Below are 13607 nucleotides of genomic sequence, written 5' to 3'. Positions count from 1 at the left end.
CTGCAGCATGACCAGGCACAGCCAGGGGCCACAGCCAGGATCCTTGAGGCAGTGCTGCTGGAGAATCTCCCTTGGCCAGCTTGCTAAAAAATTCCCCAACCAACAGCAGTAAAACCCTTCAGACCAGGAACCCTGGGGTAGCACCAATGGCAAGTACACCAGAGACCACTGGAGACCACTTGACACTTATGGTGGTAGCAATGCAGCTCCTGCTTTGTCACACAAAGTGTGCTTACAAACACACCTGCTCCATCAGCTCCACTGAAAGTTACTAAGCCAAGGGAAAAACATCTCCAAATGTTTCTTGTTCTTCAGGTAACTATGCTCAAGGACTTGGTCTCTTCAGTCGTTTGGCCAGTCAAGTCAGCCCTGTGCAGGTGTGACATCGGCCACCACAAGAAGACAGAAAGTCCTGGCAGTGAAAAGCAGGACAGATCCCAGCATGATGCACCATCCTCAGACTTGAACCTGCAAGGTGCAGCCCCTCAGGAAAGTAACAGCAGCCTTGGTGATGGGGTTATTTCCACAGAGCCTGGAGGACAAGCTTAAGTTGTGATAATAACAGAGGCTGTACATTCCTGGAGAAGCCATCCTCTCTTAAGAATGATGGAAACCATCATTGCCAGGGGAAGCAGAGTTTAAACCATGGCTTGCCAAGGGCTGCCTGCCAGGGAAGGATGGGTCTACATACGCCCCTGATTCTTCTTCTAACCTCCTGGCATCCCTCACAATTGCTGCTGGAAACAGGAGATGCTTCCAGTTGGACACACAAAGGCTGTACTTATCTCCTCCTTCAGGTCTGTGCTCAAGCCCTGGGCTGGGCAGGGCTGGGGACAAGTCCAAATACAAGGCTCAGGCTGTGCCAAAAGGGACCACACTCAATCCTGCAGCAGCCTGCCCCAGGGGGCAGGATGGAGGACGCTGTCCTCAAGTCCTGTGAGTTTGGGACTTACCAGCATGTCAAGCAGAAAGGGCTCCATGTTCAAGGCCAGGCTGCACAGGGGCTTTGAGGCAAGCTCATCTAGTGAAAGGTGTCCCTGCCCATGGCAAGGAGCTGGAACTCAATGATCTTTAAGGTCCATTCTAACCCAAACCATTCTATGGCCCTATGATGATGCAGATTGCGAAGGAAAGCAGAATAAAAACTTGATTCACTGAAGACAGAGAGAGGACAAAGCTTCGCCTGTCACATGTGGGACCTGATGAAGCAAAAATGCTCCTCTAAGGCCCAAGGAAAGGCATCACAGCACCAACCTGCCCACTGATGTCCAACTGCTCCATCACAGGGTGTGTGGGGAGTGCCAGCGCTCCAGACCCCTCAGCCTCGAGCAGCCATGGAAATGTCAGGGGTGCACCCAGTGCCGCGTCACCCAGGTTCAGCTCTTCGTGTGGGCAGGAGGGCTTTCAGCATCCTGCCATGCTGGAGCCAGCGTGAGCTATCTCCCAGGCTGGTGTTGGCAGGTAGGAGCCATGGCAAAGGGAGATCCTACATCAAGCACATGGCTCTGTGCTGCACCTGGAGCTGCCAGCTCGCATGGCTGAGCTCCCTGCTCACAATTACACATCTGCCCCTTCCTCTGGCCCTTTCATCATCCCAGACATGCAATACCAACCAAACCTGGCAACAGCCTCTCATTTACCTTCCCAAGGGTTGAAAGAACCTGGCCAATATTTATAGCAGCAAATCAAGCCAGTAGTGCACTGGTTGCTTTGAGAAAAAAGAGCTGAGGCTTTTCTGAGTCCAGGATTATTTACTATTCATCAGTTTGGGTTCCAGCTTCCCCCATTCATTTTTATGTGTTGTTTTTCCTAAAATATGGATTTTAGTTTATGATGAGGTTTTACTTAAGGATTAAAAAGGAAGACACAGAAAGGCAAAACAGGAGAAAGGAAAACAGGATGATAAAAAAAAGGCATTCTGTAAAAACAACAAAATTTTCAGCGAACAAAAATTACCCTCGCAGAAACCAGCAACGGCCAGGACATCAACAAAAGTGACAGTGCACATTTTTTATGAATTACTTTATATCAATTACTCAATGGATCAAGAACCCACTCTGGGAGGGCTGGAGCAGGCAGGAGGGGCAGGAAAAGGTACTTGGCTGATGCAAGGCTCCTGCTCAGAGCACCTTGCTCTCCTGTCAGCCACCTGGAGCACATCTGACACAGCCAGCTGACCACAGGGCCGTGAGAAAAGGATGGGATCTGCAACTGAGTTACCACATCTATTTTCTCCAGGGCTTGCCCAGGAGTGAGTCATGCCAAGAGGAGGCTTTGAGCAGGGTCTGGACCTGGGCAGATAAAAGCAGTGTTATTTGTGTATGTTTGCTTGAATCAGCCAGAGAGGAAAGTGCACAACACATCAATTCTGTAAAATAAATACGGCACCGTAGAGGCTTACCCGGGAGAGATGTCCTGGGAAATGTTCTCCTTCATTCATCACCTGCCCAGGGAGGAGAAACCACAAAGAAAGAACCAGCCATGGCCAGAGGAGAGATGCCAAGGCACAGGACACCCTGTGCCCACCCAAGCGCTGTGGGGGTGGCTGGGGCAGACAGTGCCCGGAACTACACAGGGCTGGGAGTGAAATGATGGGATCAGATCTTTCTGGGATCGTTCCTCCTGGGTCTTTACCCTTTTCCCTTACAGAAAGGCACCCCAGAGCAGAACAAAACTCCTGTCTCGGAGGTGGGAGAAAAAGGGATGATCCCTTCCCCAGCACCAAAAGCAAGGCAGAACTGACTACAGTTACATCCTGCTTGGCACAAGGCTGCAGTGGGCACATGGTCCCTTCCCCCTGCACCAGGGACCCAATGCTGTGGGGTCAGGGTAAGAATTACCCACAGCTGAACAAGGACACTCTCCTACAGTGCTGCCAAGCCCTGAATAGGGAGGGGAAACAACCAGGGGAGCTCCTTCCTGAGCAGAGTCTTTTGGGAGAGCCATCATAAGAGCTCTAATGCAGTCAGGCAGGCATTTCCCATTTCCCTGGTTACTCCAGCCATGAATGCTCTCTCCCCTGAGTTACAGGTATTCTCCACTGCTGCAGGATCACGTCAGGACAAGCTCTGCAGTCCCCAGGGCTTGAGCAAGTGCAAGTCAGACAGGCAGAGCCTGAGTGTGTCTCTTCCATGCCAAGGGGAGGGAGAGACAGCAAGAACCACTTAAATGAGGAAAAACAAGTTCACAGAAGAGGTACTGCTTCATGGAACCAAATCCGCCACAAAAATCCAAACCCAATACCAGGATGTTGGTGGGAAGAAGGCTACAGAGCAGGCTTAGGATGGAAGACCAGGAAGGGGGAGAGAGCAGCACCTGCAGTAGAGACCATGGCTGGAAAGAGAAGAACCAGGCTCAGGAAGACACCAGGAAAGGCAAGAGACACCTCCACAGCAAGAAACAGATGGCCCAAATGACAGGCAGGTCCTTGCACGTCACGTCAGGCACCCTGGGTAAACATTCACTGCTGACATTTCACACCTACACAAGGCTGCATCATCACATCTCAACACCCAGAAGGGGAGACAACATCCTCACTGCACTTGTCCCCAGTGCCAGGTCCTCCAGCCCAGAGCTCCGGAATTAGACTTCAGGTCTGTTCCCTGGAGAGTCTAAACAGAAGGTCTGGAGTCCAGTTCAACTGGTTTGTTGCTCTGAAGAGCTGCTATGCCTGAGATATCTTTGCTCTGGAGGTCTCCAATTTATTTGGTCACTTTTCCCTTGCTGCTTGGTCCAGGGCAAGGATTTGCAAGGATTTTCCAGGGACACAAAAGTCCCTGAATTCTCCTTGATTTCCTCACCAACCCAAGGGTCACAGCAGCCTTCCAAGGCTTGTGGTAAAGGGCCACATCACCTGGAAGGGGACACCATGAACATCAATGAGTCATTCTGTCATCCAAGGCCAGAGGGGAAGCCAAGCAGGTAACATCACAGCAAGATCTTGCCAAGCCAGGGTGTGTGATTTAGGGAGCCTTTTCCTTCCTGACATCTTTGAAATTAGCTCTGATGTCCTAATGCCTCGATCATTCAAGAGTTTATCTTCCCCCATCTTCACAAGCTTCAACACAGGACAAACTGAGCAGCTTCTTACTTGACTGAAAAAATGCTGAATAAAACAAGATGAGTAGGATTTAGGAGCTGGGAAAAATGGATTCAGATCTTGCTGGAAGCAAGAGGAAGTTGCACTTGGATGCAATTCCAAGAGAGTGCTTTGAGCACAGGGGAGCAGCAAAAATCTCAGCACTGCCCTGACCAAAGCCAGGCTAAATCTGTGAAAGGCTCAGGGGTAAAGGAAGTGACATTTTTCTGCAAATTTGCTATTCACCCCTATCTTTCACCCAACTTCGCTCACAGCAAGTCAGTAGATGCTGGCTGGCAGCAAATGCCACCTTGCTGATGTTTCAGAATGACTCCCACTGAAGCGCTAAACTGACTCCCACAATTTCCACCTTTGGTAAAGAAAATTTTCCCCAATGCTACCCAATAAGAATTCTATTATATTTCAATAATAGCAAGAAAATAATAACCACTTGTCCTTTGGAAGGCTACAAACAACTAAGCAATAAGAAACAAGCAATTTCAAACAGGACAATAAATTTTCTCTCTGTCATAAAAAAAAAGTTGTCATTTTTTTTCCCTCAAAGACCCCAGAGGTCTCTAAATGTTAATGAAAACCAGAAAATTGCTGCTTGATTCCTCCTCCACAACACAACTCTGAGTCTATGGAAACATCTATGGCATCTATGTAACAGAGAAAAGAAATCAGAATTACCTCTAAAAGAGCAATGAAGCTCCAAGTCCCTGATAACTGACTGTGGCCATTACCCCTTATACCTGCATTGCAAAATTTATGCTAAGGGCAATTAAACCTCCCCCCGCCCAAACATTTTGATCAGATCTGGACGCTGCTGGAAAACAAAGGCACTTTTTATGGGAAAAGATTCACAATTGTTTTTCCATCCACACATGTCAAAACTGGGGGGGAAATTAGGAAAGACAACCAATCAGAGAATGGAATAGTGTAATTATTTCCACCAAGGTACTTGTCCATCCTTGCCCAGTGACTGTGTACCCTGGCAGGCTCACAACCCACCTGGACAGAGCGAAAGTTTCACACTTCAAACACTTCCTTAACACCTGCAACAGGTATGACACATTTCCAAGAGCTGTCAGCTCTACCCCAGCTCTCAAGCACCTCAAGGCAGTCAGCACTTCTTCTAGACCCACCTCAGTTCCTGATGGAGGGTACATAACCATGGCACACTCAGCACTGCTTCCAGTGACATCAGCTCCTTCAGCTTGGGAGCCAAGAAGGCGTTTTATTGACCTGGGTCATAAGATTTAATAACTGCTAGACCTCTGAAACAGCCCACACAAAATGAGCTTGTGCAGAAACATTGGATGGGCTTTGGGAAGAGCAGACATCTGCCCTGGACTGAGGACATCCTTGCTGCAGTGAAACACAGCTCCTTCAACGAGAGTTTACACCAGTTAAGTGTTTCCTAGCAGTGCAGACATTCTATTCCAGAAAACTGGGGTGAAGTTGGAGGGCCACACTCCCTTCCCTTCATTCACCATATTGAGTGCCATTTTCAGCTCCACAACATGAAACCTCACTCTCTAGGGCAGTACAGAGACCTGAGGCATGGGATCCAGGGGAAGCAAATAGTTGAAGTCAGCGAACGCAGAGGCTTTCCACAAGCAGCATGCAACCAAGACAAGTTATTGCAAGCTTCCTTTCATAGCCAGGCATCTGCTGCTCACCCAGCCACACCACAGCAACCACCTGGTAAACTCACTTCTACCTGTAAGCTTTTGTTGCAGAAGGCACAACTGAGAGCATTTAGATAAGAGATGGCATTTAAGATATGAGAAGGTATGATAATCTCCTGATTATGCCTCCCATGCAGCCTAATCTGTCCCCACAATCTGCACAGAGACCACCAAAGCACTGTTCCCACACTGCTGGATGACCCACGGACCCCCAGGCAGGATCCAAGGAGCACTGGGTGATGAAGGGCAGATGAAGTGCACACAGCTTGGCCAACCTCATCTGCCTTTGATCTGCAGCTTATTGTCTTGGCATGGTTTAGGGAGCTAATCCTCCCCTGAGGCTGGGAGAGGACACTGACCTCCCCAGCTTCCTTCAGCTGCACAGCCCCACACAGCGATGGGGTGGGGGGAACTGAGCCGCCTGGGGGCAGGTCAAGCTCACAAGCTCAGGGGAAGTGTTGAGCACACCCAAACTGTGTGGATTTTGTCTGAAATCCTTCTACTCCACAGCAGCCAGCCTAAGCAGCGGGAGCCTCTCCTCCTGGGTCCTTCCCCTGCCTGTTGCAGCAGCCTCTCCTCATGTCCCAAGCCACCCCGGGCAACGGTAAAAGTGCGGGTGTCACCCCAAACGCATTAGAGAAAGATCTAACACTGCCTGAGCAACCCACTTTGTGCAATGCAGGTGTAACACAACCCACCAGGGCAGATCCCATCCAGCACAGGCTTATCTCATCAGCACAAGCTCCGTGGGTCAGGCTTGAGAGGTGATTTCACACTGCACATTATCCCAGCGGTGAGAGGCTGGGAAGGGAAATTTAAGTTTGTGATTTGCATGTGAAGCCCACCACCAGGGAAACCAGTCTCAAAGTGGTGGCAATAGCCTGCTCCACACCTGATGCTTGAGGAAAGATATGGTTGTCAGGAACTGCAAATCCTATTAGGAAATTCTGAGCATATTCAGGGTGAGCCAAGAAAATGGACTTGAAGCAGGGACACACTCTCGGTCACTCAGGCACAACACAATAGGGAGAAAGGCCTTTTATCAGGAGATGCAGTCTGCAGGGAAGAAAAAAGGAGAGAGGGATCCCTCCCTTCTCAGAGGTCTCCAGCGAACCTAACAGGCAGCATGAAACCCTCAGGAGACAAAGAGAAAAAAGTAAGACACAAAATCCTAGTGTAGAAAGCAGCCTGTGAAGAGTCAGCAAGGGAGGAGGTTTGGTGTGGGAGACAAGAAAGCTTCTTGAGAAAGATCTCGAGAGATGAGCCGTGAGATGCACAGGAAATGAAACAGCACCCAGAGCCCTGCACCTGGGTTGTCACCCAACCAAACACATTTCAACACAGCCATGAGCTATTTCCTCACAGACACTGGTGAGGGATGCAGGCAACTGTGAGGACCTGTCTTTAGGATGCTGTTCTGCAATCTCCTGATAGACTGGTTCACCCTCAGCAGCCTGTTTTGACTGACATTTCCACCTCTTGGACTGTAACAACAGAGGGGAGAACATCACCGCAGTGCGGTTTCTTGTAGCATTCCACACCAGCAGGTCTTTCATCAGGAACTCTGGTACCACTTAGTTTTGACTTCCACACTTCCTTTGGTACCACTTAGCTTTGACTTCCACACTTCCTTTGGTACCACTTAGCTTTCACTTCCTTTCATAGAAATATTATCCCTATCTATGGAGAAACAGGCCTCTCAAGGTCTCCAGGGCCGACTCACCAGCTCCAGCTCAGGACAGGGAGTCCAGAGCCAAACCAAACTTTCGCTGCAACACCACATCCCTATCCAGCGCCCAAACTCTGGGGCACCTTCCAGTAGGCAAAGCCACTAGTGTCCCACGGGACAGCCAAAAGAAACAGAAACACGGGTGCTGATCTTGGCACAGCCGCTACAGCTGCAAAGCTGAGCTGCACACAGGCTGCAACACCCAGCTGAGACAGTGGCAGAACAGCTGGATGCTCCAGCCACGCTGTACTCCCACTGCCAGCAGCACCCAGCCAGCTTCAGCTACACCTGCCTCGCCATGGCCCAGCTGGACATCACAGCACAACCACCTGCAGGCAAGTGCCACGGTCTGACACAAGTCACTCCACCTTCCAGTGAGTCAGGATCCCTGTCCACGAAGAGTGGTCAGCGTATGACCTCTCCTATCTCACAGGTCTCCAGCAAAGATCCCAAGGATGCCTTTGCCATGCTGGGATTACAAGACATCCCATCTGTGTGACAGCTTCCATCAGACAGGAGAGCAGGGAAACCTTCCAGCAGGGGTGCAGTGGGGCTCCAGGAAGGATTATCAGCTGGAGAAAAGGACTGTTTCCAGCACTGTCCCAGACTCTTGGATGTAGTTTGACTCACACACATACCAGCACACACAAGCGGTGCATGTTTTTCCCTCCAGCCCTGTGTTGTCTCACAGCACTGGCCCTGAAATCCTTTTGAAAGGGGCTTTGAAAAACCCTCCAACCAGCACCTCAGCTGTGGGGCCTGCAGAAGCCCGTGGCTGCCAGGGTGTGATGAGAAACACGGTGCACACAGTTCTCAGTCAGGCCAGGCTTCTTGAGAGGCTACAGGAAAGCAGAAGCAAACAAAAACCAGAGTGGACCCATAGCCCCTGCTGAGCTTTTCAGGGGGCTGCAGCCATGTTTTTCCTCTTAAATTTTTCCATTGCTTTCCTTAGCATTCCTGACATGTTTTCCTGGCTTTACCTGGCTGTCATGCTAGAGGGTGATGAGAGGTTTCCAAGGGCATGTCATCACTCTGAGCCAGAGTCTATAGCATCTGATGGACTTCATCCCTACATGAGAACAAAGACCACAAAATTAAACACAACCCCACACAAAGCCTCCTGGAAAAACCATCTTCCACAGTTTGCACCACCAGCCCATCTGTTTTTCAGATGTGACAGGACCCATTTGACCACCAGCTGCAGGGACTACATGCAACATATCCTGCAAGGTCACAAGGCAGCTTTATATCCAGCCAGGACGAAAATTCAAGCAAAGAAAAGCCTTAGGAAAAAGGAAAAACAGCGTTGTGACTGAGAGGAAAGGAGGCATTAGAGCCTCTCCAGCACAACAGTCCTGTAAATGATTGCAAAGATGCTGTGTTGAGTCAAGAACAGTTTCACTGCTGTGTCTCTGCACTCACGTGTTTTACATTTGGACACCTCATCAGAGCTGATAACCTTGGAAGGGGCCCCCTGAGCTATCTGGCCCCAACTCCAGCTCTGAGCAATCTTCACATAGGTACCTGATCTCCCCTCCAGTGAGGCAAAGCTCCCAGGCAGCCAGCTGGGACTTCACTACTCAATCTGTGCAATTGGGAAGGCAGAGGGTTAAATCCCTTCCAAAACCCCTTTTGTTCAGCCCCAGGGGCTCGTTTTAACTAACCTCGGGGATTTCAGTGGAGTTATTAGTCAAAGTGGTGCAGATAGATGTGGATGGATTATAGCAGCACTGCTAAGTTTGCCAAGGAACTGACTTCAGATGAACTGATGCAAATGTTCTTAAGAACAGTTTCCATGCAGCTTAAGAGTGAGCAACAGCAAGAAAGGAAAATACCTTAATTAAAATAGTTAAATCACATAAAGTTTCTCACTGGATGAAAACAAAGATTGCTTAGCAGAAAAAAGGCAAAGGGATCCTAAGAAGAGGAGTGGCTAACACAGGGTAGTTCCGTACATTCCAAAAGCCATAGCTCATCAAAGGCCCTGGGGTGATTCATGTCTTGGGGAAAGCAGAAATACCTGGGAAGGAGGTGGAGCCAGATCCAGCATCTCCCTGGTGGGCAGGAAAGTCTCATCAGTCTGTGAAGGCAGGAGGGTTTCAGGAGGATGGAGGCAGGTTACTGGTTGCCACAGGAGAGGTAAGTATGCCACACACCAGGAATAAAGCTCCTGCAGAGGCTGGGGGAAGATACTTGCAGTGAGCGGCGTTTGGTCCAGGGTGGTGGGAAGCTGATGAAGGGTAACAAGGGGACCCAGGACATTAAATAAATTCTGGATAAGAATCAGTCATGCTCTTAAAGAGGTTTCTGCCAAGGCCACAGCATGCACTTTCTCCTGGTCTTGGTGGCTGCACTGCCTTGCCACTCACTGCAGACAGACAGACACACTGGCTCCAACCATGGTGCCAGAGTCACAGTCCCTTTGTCACTCACAGCCTTGAGCTCCCTGAACATCTCAGATACCGCAGGGTCCATTTCACGTCGGTCTTGAAGACAGGGAAAGCCTTTTCCAGTGTCTGCTGGAGATCCACCATTTGGTATTTCAGCACCTCTCCACCTCCAGCAACTTCTTGCAAAGCCTGGGCTCCCAGGACAGGGCCAGAGCAGCTTGCTGCAGGATGAGTGGCAGCTGATCCCGCAGCTCTTTGATCCAGACTGTGAACTGCTGGGGTGGATTAAGGAAAGAGGACTTCAGTTGACCTTCATTAGCTTTCTGCTGCTCCTTTCCCAACTTGTAAATTAGCAAGTATTTGCATCCAAAAGGCAGGTGAGCCAACCCGCTGGGGCCAGGGCAGAGGCACAAGCAGAATGGGGCAAAGGGGCTTTTCATTTAAGTGAGGGAATAAAAAGAATCTACTTTCCTGTCTACCGGGCCAGGCTGGAAAAGCCAGGTAACACAGATGCAACCTGGCTTTCTCCTCTCCTCTGGTGCCATAATGGAGCCTGGCACAGAGCTGGCCAGATGACCACGTGAGATTTCAAAGCTGCCTCCCAACTTCAATAGGTGGGAGAGCAGGAAGGAAAACAGCCCCTCAATCACCACACCAATTTTCATTGCCATTAAATATAATCATCTCTGCTCTCTTTCATCTTCACTTCTCCTGTGAGAGCTGGCAATGAAGGCAGCACACAGTGAGGAGAGGCAGAGTGGGGGAATTGCAGCAAAGAACATAACCTCCAAAATGCTCTGCCCAGCCACAGGCAGGGAGAACAGGGAAACCAACAGGCCCATTGCCATCCAAGGGTGGGAAAAGGGAGCAGACACAGAAATTTGCTCAGCTTTGTTTCTTGCCCTCACCACAGCTGCAATGTCTCCAGAGCACTCTGAGCCTGCTCAACAGCACCAACAACCCCTCTTAAAGGTATCCTAAGAATTTTGAGCATACTCTGCAGCACAGAGCCTGGACCACGCCTCCCATCTCCCACCTGGGCTGGCGAATTTAGTGGTGGCCCACCCTTATTTCTGGCCCTGATTCACTGTGTGACCTGCAGGTACTCAGGCAAGAATTTCTGCTTCTGCCCCCATCACCTGGGCTGCTGTCAAGGTGTTTTCCTGGACAATCCTCTTCTCTCCAGCAAAGACGCCGGGCTGATGGGAAAGGCCATGCCAGCGGGCAGGTTTTCACTTTCGCCTCAGCACACCTTGCGCTCCAGACACTTTGTGGTAAGTGTTCCTTTTTAAGATCTATTGATTTAATAAATAATAGAGTAAAAGAAAGAAACACATCACATAAATACACAGGTCAAATAATCTCTCCCTTAGGAAACAAACAGGAGCTACAAAGAAAAAAATAGCCCAGCAGGCGAGCATTGATCTTTAAGCAGGAGATCAAGTGGCATTAGAGTTATTTGTTAATTAACTTAACAGCATATAGATAGGGCCATATTCAAACAGGTCACCTTGCAGGTCTTGCTCCACAAACAGGAGTCTTGAAGCCTGTCTTTCTCACTCCAGGAGCACTCAGCACTTTCTGCAACACCACAGCTAGCTCTGCCTTGGTTCTACTGACTGAAGTCCACAAGGGACAAGTGCCAAAAGCCAAAATCTTCATCCCTAACTCCTGGAAAAAGCTCCTGGCCTAGGGAACCCAACATGGAATGAGAAACTTTTCCAGCCACAGGTCTGCATCAGAAGACTCTGGCACAGAAATCAACACCTACTGCTCACAGGATGAAAAGAAAAATGTCTTCTGAAGAAACCACAGCCAGAAGAACAAAAGGAAAAGGATATTCCTGGGCTTTCACAGGATGAAAACCATCTCAGTTAACCCTGGTTAGCACAAGGCACCTGCTTCAGCACACGGGCCAAGTGTAACAGGAGACAGGCACAGCCTTTGTGGCATCTACACGTGGCAGAGTGGATTCACACAAGGGGAAAAGCAATGACCCCCTCAGCCCCTGCCCATACCATGCTGCCAGCAGGATCTCCTGGTGCCCAGCATACTCCAAGTGCTCATTTCAGCTGAAACAGGCAGAAGTCCTTCCTCCAGATGGAAGATCTGCACACCTAAGCTCAGCTCTGGCTGTGAAAACGTGAGGAGGGAATCATTGCCAAGAGCAGCCACCCCAGAGGGAAGCGAGGCCATGCAGGAGCTCCATCCAGGCAGCTGCTTAGCTTAACCCTTTCAGTCACCAGATGCAAGAACAGCTACCACCAGTGGCACATGCTCCATGCAGCCACAAGCTCTTGGAGTAAGCAGGATCAGCCTCAGTAGCATTCCCCACCGGCAATTTGCAGAAAAATCCTTGTGCCATGCACTGTATCCTCAGCTTGCCTGGTCTCTGGAAGGCAGCAGTGAGTTATTGGCTGCATGGAAGGTGCCTGCAGGGAGCAGAAACAGCAAGGGAGAACAGAGGTGACAGGTTTTTGGCACTGGGTCACAGCACTGATTCAAGCCTAGCATTTTTGTGACAACAGAATGGTGCGTTTCCAGCTGTATCTCATTATCAGGGAGGGAGGGCTGGAGTGAGTATAAAGAAATCTAAAGGTGGTCACTGGGGAAGACTTCCTTGCAGATGGCAAATTCCTGGCCTCCAGCAGTGGTCACCTGGCCTGTCTCAGCTGCAGCTAAGCAGACAATGACCTGCTGCTGGAACATCCCCAGGTGTTCATGATGCTCATCCCCCACCAGAAACCACCCCACAGCACCTTCTCCCAGCTTGCTGGTTTAACCATGTACCCCTGCCTTTGCTCAGCAGTGATACCAGATAACTTCAAACTCTACCCGAGGCAACAGCCACCACTTGTGCAGTGCAACACAAAGGCTCTCAGCACCCCTTCACCAGCAGCACTGGCTGCTGTGCTGCAAGGAGACAGGGAGAAGGTAAGGGATGCCAGAGACCTGTGCCCTGGAAGCCCATCACTCTCTTCACTGACACCCCACATTCAAATCTCTGACGAGCTCTTCTTTCATGGAACCTGTACCTCGACAGAGGAAGTAATTTACAGACGTCTCCCCTGACAAGGAGAACAGGGGGACTGAAGAGTGATGTCTGCCTGCAGTGACAGTTCTGTTGCAGAGCTACAAATAGATCCCAGCTTTCCCTGAGACACACGTAAAACTTCCTACAGTACACTAAATCCAGGTCAAATACGCAGAGGAGTATCAATAAGAGAATCTTCTTTCCCAGCTTATTTCCTTTCCAAAACTACAGGTCCAGCCACTTGAGAAGCACTTGCAGACCAACCGTTTCCAAAAGCAAGAGAAGAAACACAGCCCTGCTCTCACGTCAGAGTGACAAACCTTTGTAAAACGATTCGCTTCCCTCCCCTCCTACTCACTCGTGTTTCAAAAAACATTTCGTTCAAAAGCAGCTCTTTAAAGAGGTTATATAATAAGTGATTTGTACCACGCGGCTGGCTAGTTTTAGCCCAGCTACTTAGATCATAGTTGGATTTTATTTCCTAGTTAGCTGGTGGACTCATGTCCAGTGACGAGCCTGTGGGCACAGGATGCTCCTGGCCATTGCACTTCCCGGCCAGGAGAGTCAGTACCACAGTGCTCTGCTGTTTCTGCCTATTCAGTAACGAGCTCTGCTGTCACATCTGTCCAATTCCAGCTCCCAGACAGGAAGGAAAGTGGGCAGTGCTTGAAGATTCTTACTT

General features: G+C 49.8%; 2 long non-coding RNA genes across 14 annotated transcripts in view; both read right to left on the bottom strand.

Moving 5' to 3' along the window:
• The window catches only part of LOC125331569, a 37594-nt gene extending 27929 nt beyond the window's left edge, over positions 1-9665 (bottom strand). For 12 of the 13 annotated variants that reach the window (XR_007206109.1, XR_007206115.1, XR_007206112.1 and 9 more), the window contains exons 1-2: positions 9522-9665; positions 8482-8570 (exon numbers count right to left, since the gene is read on the bottom strand). This is a non-coding gene — a long non-coding RNA (uncharacterized LOC125331569). Of the gene's footprint in view, positions 1-7869; positions 8458-8481; positions 8571-9521 lie in introns of those variants that run through there. The other variant, XR_007206110.1, reaches the window with a different exon arrangement.
• Positions 9666-9674: 9 nt separating this feature from the next.
• On the bottom strand, positions 9675-12320 carry LOC125331571. Its single transcript, XR_007206119.1, has 3 exons — positions 11910-12320; positions 11031-11186; positions 9675-10166 (listed from the first exon to the last, which is right to left on the bottom strand). It is a non-coding gene; the product is annotated as an uncharacterized LOC125331571 (long non-coding RNA).
• Positions 12321-13607: the final 1287 nt, after the last annotated feature.

This window comes from Corvus hawaiiensis, chromosome 11, assembly GCF_020740725.1.
Source record: "Corvus hawaiiensis isolate bCorHaw1 chromosome 11, bCorHaw1.pri.cur, whole genome shotgun sequence".
NCBI classification, from domain to species: Eukaryota; Metazoa; Chordata; class Aves; order Passeriformes; family Corvidae; genus Corvus; species Corvus hawaiiensis.
This window is presented reverse-complemented; position numbering and strand designations above follow the sequence as displayed.